Below are 12904 nucleotides of genomic sequence, written 5' to 3' on the forward strand. Positions count from 1 at the left end.
TAATGATAAATAACTATGTTAGTTTACCAAAAATGATACATTTTACTACCTGAAACTGCATACCTGAAAATTTTTATAGAATCGATAGGAAATAAGATTACTTGATAAACACAGAAAATCAGCTGTAGCCCAGTGCTCAGGTGTCAGATGTGCAGTGGCAGAGCTGGTGAACCCCTAGACCTCAATTAATGTAAAGAAACATGCTAGCCATGATCCACATGATGTTTCTACAGGCTGAAAAACAGCTCCCTGGTTCTAGTCCGTGATGGACATTTCAGTAAATGGCAAGTGTAGAAAAGGTTAATTCAACAACCAAAACTCTTTCAATAATATGAATGTATTTTAGATAACCCTTGTTTTGAAATAGTCATTTTGCAAACAAGCCCAATGTATTTAAATTCAAAAAATATAATTGTTGAACTGGTATGCAAATACTAAATGCCTTCTTTTTTTTTTTCCTATACTATTTCCCTTCAAGAAATGAGGACAATTGAATTATAATCTCCTTATGGAAAATAGGCTACTTTACTTGATATATGCATTAGTAAGCAAAACAAAGATCTAACAAAAGAAGTGATTTAGTAAAAAAAAAAAAAGCAATACTGATACAATAAAAAGGCAAGGGCTTGGTTCTTCAGTAAATTTTTGGCATCTAGGTAGAGCCTAATTGCAAAAGTACAGGCTTGGAAGGTATCTTTGAAGCAATTTCTAGAGCAACATTGTGCATGACAGGCTATCACATATACATTCACAAATCGTTTGGATGGAGTTTCGGGAAGTCAAATTGTAAAGACACAATTTAACCTTATTACTGGAATTACAACAGTTACTCCAATTATTCTCTCAGAAATGTTGTAGCAAGTGCTTCTGAATAAACTGCTGGCTTTGCATCTCTGATCCCATGTTGGTCACAGCTGCTCCTGCTTAAAGGGGAATGGGTTTTCAGTACTTAGGGGATTAATAAGGGAAGACAAACCATCCTAGTTAATTAGCCCTGACATGTAAACTTCCTGAGAGCATGCCAATGATAATATGAAAGTCATTAGAGAGTGCAGAGATGAAATACAGAGCAAAAGTTGTGGGATCACTTGGTATTGATTGCAATATAGTCTCTGTACTCTTTTTTTCAGTAAGGAGAGCAATGTGGAGTGGCTCAACAACACTGCAAAAGTTGATGAACTCTTTTTGGGCCCTTTAACAGAACAAAGTACTTTTCAGTTGATAAAGTTATTATGACTACAGGTAGAACAAAGTATTTTCAGTGAGCTTAAATGTTAGCTGGATTTTAATTCACAAGAATATTTACTTAGCATTTAATGCACATAAAATAATTTACAAATCTAAGTTACAGCTGTGCCATGCCATGCCTGTGTGTTGGTTAAATACCTTTTTAAAGCCTTGAGAAATTTATTTTCCAGAAAACTCTTTAAGACCCCTAAGTCAAAGACGAAGTAGATATTAGGGCTTTGCATAGGGATGAGTGTAAGTATTGTTACAACCTCCAGTATTACACCTACTGTAGCTGACTACTGCTCAGTCACTGCAATTTACCATGCTTGAATTAATCCTTAGCTTTCCCCTGGGGGATTAATATCTGTTACAGCCACATCCTGATTTCCTGTGCAAAGTGCTTTTGGGATAACAGCTCCCTGTCATCCTTCATAGCAAAGAACAGATCAAAGGCAGTGCCTCTTGACATGCATCCACTTGTACGCTACTCCATCAACACTCTTGTGTTCGCTGTCACTCAGTGCTCCATCCTGTTCCAGAAAACTAAGGAATGTAATAATAGTATAGACATTGTCTGCCAAAATACTGTGAAGAAATATGAATCTTCTAAGATTTTAAATGTCTGTTCTCCTGCAGTTTTTTCCAAAATAATTACCCTGATCACACCACCTTCTGGAGTTTCACTTTGCACTTTTTTTTTACCTTTCCGTGTACTTGGGCTTCTCTCCAAATCTTTATGAAAATCTTTTTCTATAAAACCTTTTTGTGGCCAAAAATTTCCAGGGTTTCATCACTCATGTCTACAAGTACTTTGTCAGGCTTTCAAGGGACACTTCATGATGACTACAACTCACTTAGAAAACCAAACAGGGATCTATGTTTTTCTCGGCATTTCCTCGTTTAATTTTTCAAAAGCTGACATAGGTCCACAAAGAGACACGAGAGGAGGGAATCCATTTCAAAAAGCTGCAAATTTTATCTTCCAGTCAAGTCCATAACCTGGTTCCTTCGGCTACTTCTCTGTGCAGGTGTACTTAGGAAAGCTGGCAGTGACACAGTTCTTTGGCTGGGTTGCTGGCTTAAGCCTTACAGAGGGCAGCTAACACAGCTGCTCCAGCTAAACTGGACTTGGCCTGATCTCTAAGTGCTTTGGGATGAGTGTGGAGGCATGAGGCATGCAGTCACTCCCAGGAGAGACAAAAACCTGCTCAGAGGCAGGACTTCAAAGGCATCTTTTTAAACAGCATTACTGTTTTGTGGGCATTTTCCCATCACACCTCCACCATTTCCCTTTCCTGGAGCACATCGCCACTGACCTGTGCCCAAGCACAGTCAGGACTGAGCTCTGAGCTGGGCTGGGGAAAGCAGCTTTCTAGATCACCACTGGGAATGTACTAGGACCAGTAGCAACAGGGGAAACCCAGGCGAAGACAGCTGGTTCATTTGCCTGTGTGTGAGGAAAGAGGAGCGAGAGTCAGCAGGATAAAATCAGCATACAGGTGTGTAAGAGATGATTCCCACCAACCCCCCCCACCCCCCGGGATGATCCCCGGCAGCCACCTCACCACTCCTCCGGAGAAGAAAGAGAGCTTCCCGCGGTCTTTCCTTTCTTAAACAGGTAATCACAGAGAGCTTACAAAATTGTCTAATTGGGCTAGTAACCTGCCCATCGTCAGAGACCTCAGCGATTGGCTCTGTGCCAGACATAGACGCTTCGAGCAGCTTTTCTCCAGCCCACTAAAACCAGGCTGTGCTAAACCAGCACAATTAGCAACAGGCAAAAAGACTTGTACTGGCATAAATTATCGTTCTATTTGGAGGAATAAGTGCCTAACAGATTACTGCGTCTTTGACTTAGAGTGTATTAGATAGAAAATGTTTCTTTTGTGCACAGGGTATGTTGTAAAACATTCACAGAATGTGAAAGTTTAAATACAAATCCATACTTAAGTGTCAAAGGGGAAATTATATTACTTATACAGAAAAAGGGGAAAAAAAAGTAGAGTTTGTTAAAAAGCTGCGGGTTTGTTTTGTGGGAAAAAAGGCTCCTCTCCTGGTGTGTGTCTTGGACATCCTTTAATTGCTTAAACCTATTACTGTGATCTCTATTTGAAGAGTAAAAGACCAAGAAAATACACTTTTAATATGTGATTCCTGGAGAACTTGAGATTCTTAGCACTGCAGCAAATGTCTACTCCCTCTGCTTCCTTTTCCTAGCAAAGGGGATCTGAATTTTTGCAGGTGAAAAACCAACAGACAAATAAAGGCCCCTAAAATAGCAAATCTGTAACAAGATCAGTGGGATTTGTTTTCATGTTTTGTTTTAGTGGGCTGAGAACCCTGGTTTTCTTTGCAGAACATTTTGGGTTCAGCATATTTAGTTTGTACCCTAAATGTCACATGAACACACAGGTGGTATCTATCCGTGGGTTATTACCACAGAATTTTTCTGTGATATTCATTTAAATCAGACAGTTGGAGCTAATTACAGTTTGTCCACAAGTTGGTTTCGTTGCATTCAGCTCAAACCAGCTTCTTTTTACATTGACTATCTTAATGGATGGAGCCTGCTTTTAAATTGTATCTCCACTCATCGCAAACCTCTCAGAAAACTAATTGCTTTCTGAATGTTGCCTTAAAAGTGGAAGCAGCAAAGAGAACTGAATTGGTACCTTTTCTCTGTGGCAGGTACCTTGCCAGGGTCAGGGAAGGTGAAGTTGGGAGACTGTATTGTGGCCGAGCCTGTCCCTAAACTGATTCTAGAGTGCACTCAGCCAGCACAAGTGTTTCTTCCAGGGCAGCCCAATGGCATGAACGCAAATGAGCTCAGATTGTCTGTCGGTCACTGCAACAGAAATGAGTTGTGTGCAAGAGCACCCTGGAATTTGTGCTGTTTTGCTCATCAGAGGACAAATCTTAAAAATTGCTCTTGTTGGAAGACAAGAATGCAGACAAACAGCAGCCTCTGCTGGGGAGAAACTTCCCATGCTTTTTGCAATGCTGTCAAAATCAGTGGGGAAGCCAAAAGAAAAAAAACCGAACAATTGGAAAGATTTGGCATGGATTTGGCAGAGGCTGTGGTAGTGTGTGCAAGCTTCGGGCTTGGGGATGAGCCAGATGAGCGTAGAATATGTCTTCTGGTGCCAAAGTAAGCAGTGGAGGCAACATTGCTCTAGGCTGGGGTGCTTAAGTATGGTTGTGATCACAGACTTTTGGGGGAAACTACTGAAGTGAACAGAATTGTGCTGATACGTGGCACATCTGTAACTGCCCCTGCACAACTTTCCCAGACAGATGTTCCCATTAAAAAAACACAGAGACACAACAGTGCACCACAGGTAACAGTGCCACTTAAACCTCACATCTCTCGTCCTGATTCTTGTCTTCCTCTTGGAGATGCTGTCTCTGCCTCTCTGAGATAGGTGCAGTAGAGCCTACTGAGGAAAGACAAGGAGAAAAAAAATCAACTGTGCAGTAAACTAATCATGTCATGGAAAGAATGATTGCTCAGCTGTTTGTGTCTTAAAGCAGCTGATCTGAGTTCTGCTCTTGTCCAGCATCATATTTATCATGCTATACAGTACATTTAGAAGCACTAAAAAGTGCTGACTGCTGAAATGAATGGAAATCCCCAATAGAGCCAATCTGAATAAAAGGAGATGCTGCCTATAAATATCATGAGAAATATTTTAATGGCTCCTGCAGTGAGGAAAAAATTATTCTTCTTTTCCAAAGGGGGAATGTGTCACCTCTGATATTTGTGGACCATTTGGTAGCCTGGTTTTGATGCATCCAAACTTGTGGGCTACTGGCAATAGTTTATTACAAATACTTTCTATGGGTAATCTGATTTTCCTAGTTCTTCATAGCAGGTATCTAAACCCAGAGGTGGTGACTCAGTGCAGGAATAATAAATCACGTTCCTGTTGGCTGTGTGAGTGTAGTTTTGCTTTCTGGTGCAGGTACTGCTATGTGGGAACTCTAGACCACTTTTATAATTGTGGAAGTTAGTGGTTTCAGGAAATAGTTTTTGTGTAAAAAACTTAGAAGAACTCATATCATAAGAAGTTAAAGGGGCTGTTAGACATATCTGTACATGTCAAGTACTAGCTCTAATATGAAATGTACAGGTAAGATCTTCTCCCAGGACAAGAGAAAAAGTGCAATTGCCCTATGACTATTAATAACAACAACAGCAAAATTGTACATTGAATTAAAATTAAAGATACAAACAAGGCAGCTGAGTAGCTCTGAAAATTCACAAGGGAAGTACCTTGCTATATAATCTGGAGAAATAAAGCAGTGCACTATAAAGAAACTTGGGGTATATGAACTGTTTTCCTGAGACCCTGAGCAAACCAAGTGACAACCAGAGAACGAAGTGCAGGAGCAGAGATTTCCAGACCTGTGGTCTCCTTGCTGTGTCACTGCAGGTGTGGTTCACCAAGCCCACTTTTTCAGAAGGGATTGGCACGTTCTGGAAGTTGCTGAAGCTGCACTTAAGACATTTCAATCCTTTTCAGGGAAGCAGGGGCTTGTCCTCCATGCTGACCTGTGACCTGGCTGCAGGGGCCTTGCTGAGAGCCAGTGAATAGCAGACAGGGATGAGACGGAGTAATTACGGTGGGTGAATGGGGAAAATAAAGATGGACTCCTTTCTTCTTTTACCTCAAATAGAGGAGCTAATTTAGGGAACCTTTCTAACAAAAACTCACAGTGACCCAAATCCTTTCCCCTTTGACTCAGTGGGGACAAAGCCAGGCTCAGAAGCAATAGGTTAGATGGACACTTAAGAGGCATCGGGTGATGCATGCGGGTGGACCCTGGCAGTGCTGGCACGGGCCTGGGAAGCTCTACTGGGGGCTCTGGGTGACCCCAGGAGCCCTGTGGCTCTTGGGACCTGCCAGAGTCTCTCTGCAGCAAGAGGAAACCAATTGAAAGAGACTCTTGACCTTCTTTATTCTTCTACCAGCCCTTTCTTCTTGTATCCTGTCACTTCACTTAGGCTTTGTGCTGGTAGTGTTCCAGGAAATGGATGATTTTGTTTTGATTTTGAGTGAGTATAGCATGTCCCTGTGTGACTCATGAGGGTGACAAGGTTTTTCTGGTAACTGCTTGTAGCTCTTAGCTGCAAGCTAATAAATACCTTGTGCTACTTAGGGACTCAAGGTCTGTGCTGATTGGTGCATTTTCTTCCACTACCTTCCCTGCTCCTGCTGTGTCTATGTCTCACTGTAGTGCTTCAAATCCATGTAAAAAGAGGCAGGTAGGCTATTTTCTCTGAAAAAATTAATCTGTAAATTGGTCCTAATTCCTGCTGTGGAAAACACTGTTGATGCTGTTGATTTGAAAAATTTCTTGTTTGTAGAGAAAAATACCTGTTTAAAACCTCACAGATAGGTCAGCATATTGTCATTCCCAGTCCCAAAAACCTACGAGTTGCCAGAGTGCTCAGAAAATGTTCATCTTGCAGAAGAATTGTGAAGAACCCTAGGCCTACCTTTGCTGCTTTGTCAAGCTGAACAGCAAGAAATCAGGTGCAGACAAAATAGGGAGGCTTTACACCACTACCTGTAGAGACGCTGCTGTCTGGTCAAACAGCTGGAACAACAGCCCCTCCCTTGTTGTTTCTGGGAATCTGTGGGAGGTTTCTAGGAACAAGTTTTTACCTTCCTCTTTGCAATTCATGGCCCTCATGCAGCAGGACTGTGGTGACTCCCATGCAAAGTGCAGCACCCAAAGGAAGGGTGTTCTGCAGAGGTGGCTGTTTCTCAGCAGTACTGGCTCAAGATGAAATATCCTCAGCCGCTCGTGACTTAGGGCAGTGGGGTGTGTTGACCCAGCTAGACACCAGGTACCCACCAAAGCTGCTCTATTACTCCCTCTTCAGCTGGACAGGGGAGAGGAAATGTAATGAAAGACTCATAGGTTGAGATAAGGACAGGGAGAGATCAATCTCCAGTCACTGTCATGGGCAAAACAGATTCAACTTGGGGAAATTACCATAATTTATTACCAATCAAATCAGAGTAGGATAATGAGAAATGAAATCTAAAACCAACTCCCCTACAATCTGCCCCCCGTCCCCTCCTTCTTCTTCTGGGCTTAATTTCATTCCTGAAATCTTTGTCTTTCCTGCCAGCAGTGCAGGGGAACGGGGAATGGGCATTGTGGCTTGTGGTAGGTTCATCACAGGTTGTCTCTGCTCATCCTTTCTCCTCAGGGAGAGGACTCCTCACACTCTTCCCTTGCTCCAGGGTGGCGTCCCTCCCATGGAAGACAGTCCTTTATAAACTTCTCCAGTGAAGTGAGTCCTTCCCACAGGCTGCAGTTGTTCATGAACTGCTCCAATGTGGGTCCTTTCCACATGGTGCAGGCCTTCAGGAACAGAATGCTCCAGTGTGGGTCCTCCATGGGGTCCCAAGTCCTGCCAGCAAACCTGCTCCAGCATGGGCTTCTCTCTCTACAGGGCCACAGGTCCTGCCAGAAGCCTGCTCCAGTGTGGGGTTCTCATGGGGCCACAGCCCCCTCTCGGCATCCACCTGCTCCCCCATGGACTTCCATGGGCTGGAGGGGCACAGCTGCTTCGCCATGGTCTTCACCAAGGGCTGCAGGAGAATCTCTGCCCCAGGCCTGGAGAACCTCCCCCTCCTTCTTCACTGACACTGGTGTCTGCAGAGCTCTTTCTCTCACACGTTCTCACTCCTTTGTCCAACTGCAGCTGTGAACAGTACTTTTCCCCTTCTTAAATCTGTTATCCCAGAGGTACCACCATCACTGGGCTCAGCCTTGGCCAGCAGCAGTTCTGCCCTGGAGCTGGCTGGCATTGGCTCTGTCAGACATGGGGGAACCTTACAGCAGTTCCTCACAGAAGACACCCCTGTAACCCCCCTGCACCCCAGACCTTGCCAGCACACCCAATATGGGCAGGGGAACAAGGCTGTAGCTTTTAGTATTCAGGTCAATTCAGGACTATCACTTCTTCATGAGCCATCAGGAGAAACAACCCCAATCCCTGATCTGAAAATGGAGCATTACTGAAACAGATGGAAGGACACCTGAGCCTATTGCTGCTCTTTGAAGCCCCCTGATAGGCTGTCCCCAAACTCCAGGAGCTGCCACTAATCCTATTTTTTCCAGATTCTTTGGTCAGAGGGGCTAGCAAACCTTGCTCTTTTTCTCTTTTTCTTTTTCTCTTTTTTTTTCTTTTTCTTTTTCTTTTTCTTTTTCTTTTTCTTTTTCTTTTTCTTTTTCTTTTTCTTTTTCTTTTTCTTTTTCTTTTTCTTTTTCTTTTTCTTTTTCTTTTTCTTTTTCTTTTTCTTTTTCTTTCTTTTTCTTTTTCTTCTCTTTTCTCTCTTTTCTCTTTTCTCTTTTCTTTAATCACCTGATGCTGATGCTGAAACCCTGTGTCTGTTCCTGCAGTTCTTTTGCTTTAATTCCCCTTGGCTTTTGCTGACAGAAAAACAGATCCTAGGGCTCAGGGACTGCTGGTGTGGTGCTTGTGCCTGTCCCCTTCGCCCTCCCACACTGCTGCAGCCGAGCAGAGGGTCTCTGTGGGGGCAGCCTCTGCTCCTCTCTGCTCAGCTTTGTGCAAGACAGCTGCTTTTCAGAAACTCTCAGGCTTGAAACTCCAGAGAAGTTACGGTTCAGCAGGCTTGACTGTGACTTTTTGTCACAGCTGTCAGTGTAGGTCAAGGAGAGATGAAAGAAACAGGGGCTGAATGGAAAGGAACTTGCTGCGCTTCAAGCCCCCACCCTTCCTGTGCTGCCTTGGGGGAGAAACAGCATTGCTGCTTTCTTTCATAGGCAGCTCCCAAAATACTTCGAAATTCAACTTATTATACATTATTCTAGTAACTTTCAGCCAGTATTTCCCAAAATGTCTGATTAGTCTGATTACCTCAAATATTTTGGATGCTCCAACCGAAGTGGGTTTGGTTGTTTGTTATTTTTTTTATTATTTTGTTTGATTTGGTTTTGGTGGGGCATTTTTAGCTAATTGCTTTGAAGAACCCAGTGCATGATAATCCAGCACATTTCTAAAAGGGAAAGAAGACAAAAGAACTAGTTTTCTAGGACACTGAAGGCCAACACTGGCAGCTCAACAAAGCTGATTTTAAAGCCAGAGCTGATATGCTATCCCAGCATAGAAGTTAAAGGATTCTGAATGAGGCAAGTAGCAAGTTTCTCAACATGATGATAAAGGAGGAGGCAATTCTACATTAAAAAAAGAAAAGAAAAGAAAAAATATATTGGATCTTGTCCATAATTTTAAAAACTAAAAAAAAAAAAAGAGGGTTGAATTTCCTTATTGGTGCACATAGGACCTTTTACTATAGTGGACAAAGAGCTGGAAGTTGAAACCAGTGGAACTGGCAATGAGGCACTACTTGTTAGCAGCAGGTGATTAAAACAAGCTGTCATGGACCAGAGCATCTCTTTTTTTTTTTTTTTCTCAAAAGCATTCAGGCCTGATCTGAAGCCCAATTAGAAAATATGCTTAAAGCACCCAAGCAAACATGGCTCCAGTTAAAGCTGAGTGCTAAAATTCAGTGCCGTAGTAACTGCCCTGAATTTAATAGCCTGTGCCATCCAGCAGGTCAAACTAGATAAACAGCTGGTACTTCCTCGCTTGGAATCCTGGATTATTTGGAAGTAAATGGGTTGTAAGCATCTAAGCACGGATGGACACCTAAGCTCAGTGCTAATCATTCTTTCTGCCTTCTCCTGGCTGGCCCAACCTTAGTAACACCACCAGTCCATCTTTGTTGGTCTATGAACTGTTTGGCTGCTCCAGCCCTGAATATCTAGGCTAAGAGCTGCACAGCAAGTAACGCCTGGGGCCAAGTATTGAACAGCCAGCAAACAAAAATCGACCAGCTGCATGTTAACTGAGCATCAGCAGCCTGAAAAGGTGCCCGGGGCTCAATGGCAGCTACTCTGCAATCATGCTGTGGCCAATGACTGCAAAAAATAATAACTGGTGCAGAGTAACCTGCTCTTGAGGGGACTGGTCATCCTAGAGGTCAACAGCATTGCAGGCAGCAGATGACACTGGAAACAGCAGGGTGCTTTGCCAAAATGGTGTTTACGTTAATTAATCAGGACATCACCTAAATTATAATATCAGGAGGAGCACATCCACAGAATGAATTCCCTCCTGTCCACCACAGTGTGTCTTCCTGTGCAAATATACAGGAAGTGCGAGGGCTAATTATGTAAAAAACTTGAAAGTACGTGAAATTATTTGCATCTGGGATATTTTTGTTACCGGGGAAAAGTTGTGTGGTGTTGAGGGAAGGAGATAGGCTCAGCATAGCTATCATAAATTATGAGTGATTTTGAAATTAATAGCTTGTGTAAACAGCTCCTGGTCCCAACAGATTGCAAGAAAAATGCAATTCTTTCAAGAATGGCTACATTTGTTTTGGCACTTAGGGTTCCAGAAAGGCTGGAGATAGCTGGGAAGCATGTGTCCCAGGACCCACAGAACAAGGAATAAAATAAGCATGCTACTTTTATTGTTATTTCAAAAGGCTTCTGTGATTTTGATGTTACTCTATTGACTAATTTAGAAGTTTCAACCCAAGGATTTCTTCTTTGTTGGCACAGAGCAATGTTGCTGTTAATGCTGTGTGACCACTTCTCTGCAATGTTAGGAAAGGGGGTCTTGGCTTGCAGCAGTGGATTTAGGTACCACTGATGATCTGCCTTTGCCTAATGTACAAGACAAGGCTTCCTGTCTGTAACATGAAGCCAATAGTTCTAAACTGTCCTGGGGCAGCTGCTGAAAGGATAAAAATGCTGACTTTTAGTGGCTCTGGGAAGGAGGGCTGCACATTAGGGAGGCAAGGTGGGAATAAGGTGTTGTTCTTCCAGGTGCTTTGGTTTCATCCAACATTAGACACTGTTGGAGAGAAGGTTATCTCCATTTCACTTGTTCCAAGGGCTTCCTACATTTGTGCATGGCCAGAGCTGCTCACAGCTCCCCAAGGTGGCTTCCTCCTGCCTGTGTCACCTTGAAGGGTGTTCAGGAGTCAGATGGTGGCATGCCCAAGGTGTCTCCTCTCATTCCCTGAAACACTGGGGTCAGGCTGGCCAGGAGCACATGTAAGCCCCTGGTGTGAACCATGTTCTTCACAGAGCACTCGTCAGATGTTCGTAAGAAAGCCTCACTCCTCATGACTGGCACAAGAAGTGGGACACATGGGGGATCTTAGCCAAGAAGATGGAGAGTCACCTCTTCCACATTCCAGGAAATGAAACCATTTGGCTACAGGCTGGGAGTGAGGTGGGGACATGACTGGATGTGACTGGACATGTGATTGTGACACATCTTCATAGCTCACTCTTTTTTGAGGACATGTATTAGAGGTAAGGTGAGGCGAAGCAAATGGAAGTTTTCTGTGACTAGAAGAGTAGTAGATAGTAACCCTTTCATGCAGGTGTTTGCACAAATAGAAAAAAAAGTGTTTCCCCCCTTGTATTAGCAGAGATTGTTAAATTTTGCTATTAATCACCTGCATGTAGAGCCCTCTGTTGAAACAGAGGCACTGGAAGTGGCATATACAAGTCCTCAAATATTTTAATACAGAATGATGAGCTAATGCTATCCAAGTCGCTAACAATGCTTTATGTAATCTAGAGAAGGAATTTCCAGGTAATGAAAAATGACAGCACTTCCCTTTCTAGAGAGAAACCCCTCTTCAATTCAGCTTAAACTAGCATGAAATAGATATATACAAGCTTACAGATTATGGAAGAAGTAATAAAGATGGGATGAGGCTTAAAACACCAAAAGCTTTTCAGCCCAGAGAATAACCTACATGTCTAAATGTCTGGAAGTTTTAATGTCCAGTGTATTCTCACAGAGAGTAAGTACCAAAAGCTATAATACTGCAATTTAATTTCAATAGGTGAATAGGTTTTGGGGTACAATTTCTACAGCACTGCAAGTATGATCTAGCTATGAATTAATCATTTATTCGTCCCTCCCTCCCTCTCTCCTCCCAACAACAGCTTATATAACTAAAATAATTTTTTCTGAAGGTAATATCCCAAAACTAAGTGAGCATAGGTACAAAAGAAAACTCTCCAGTGATATGCAGTGTTTTTACCATGCAAATAAAGCAAATCTCAATGGCTCACTGTAAATGCCAACGTTATATGTTTTATTTTTAATCAAGTAATTATTTTAAACCTCACAATATCCATGACTGACAGGAAAAAAAAAGACATTAGGCATGAAATGAGAATATAAAATACATGATATGCAGAAAGGCAATCAGTGCTTTAGTCCCTCAAGACAGTAAACAGGTGAAATGACCTTCAAAACTTCAACTCACGGCTTTTTTCTTACAACATAAAATTCAAGTGATTTTTCATTTATTTCACCTTGTAAACAACATACAAGTCAAAATGGACAATGAGGTAATCTATACTACAGAAGATAATTTAAAAACACTAGATAAGACACAGTATTAAAGACATATAGAAATCAGTGTTCACTTTGGTCTCTAGTATGGTTATTGTTATTATTATCACAGGCAACACATACTAGTTTAAGCCAGTCTGGTGATGTTTGTCAGACAGTTGTTGCTTAACTTAGTAATCCAAGAGGTAGTCAAAACCATTGTCCTTTGTAAAGATGGTTGCTCATACATTTGGTTCAATG

Source organism: Coloeus monedula (genome assembly GCF_965178545.1).
Source record: "Coloeus monedula genome assembly, chromosome: 2".
Lineage (NCBI taxonomy): Eukaryota > Metazoa > Chordata > Aves > Passeriformes > Corvidae > Coloeus > Coloeus monedula.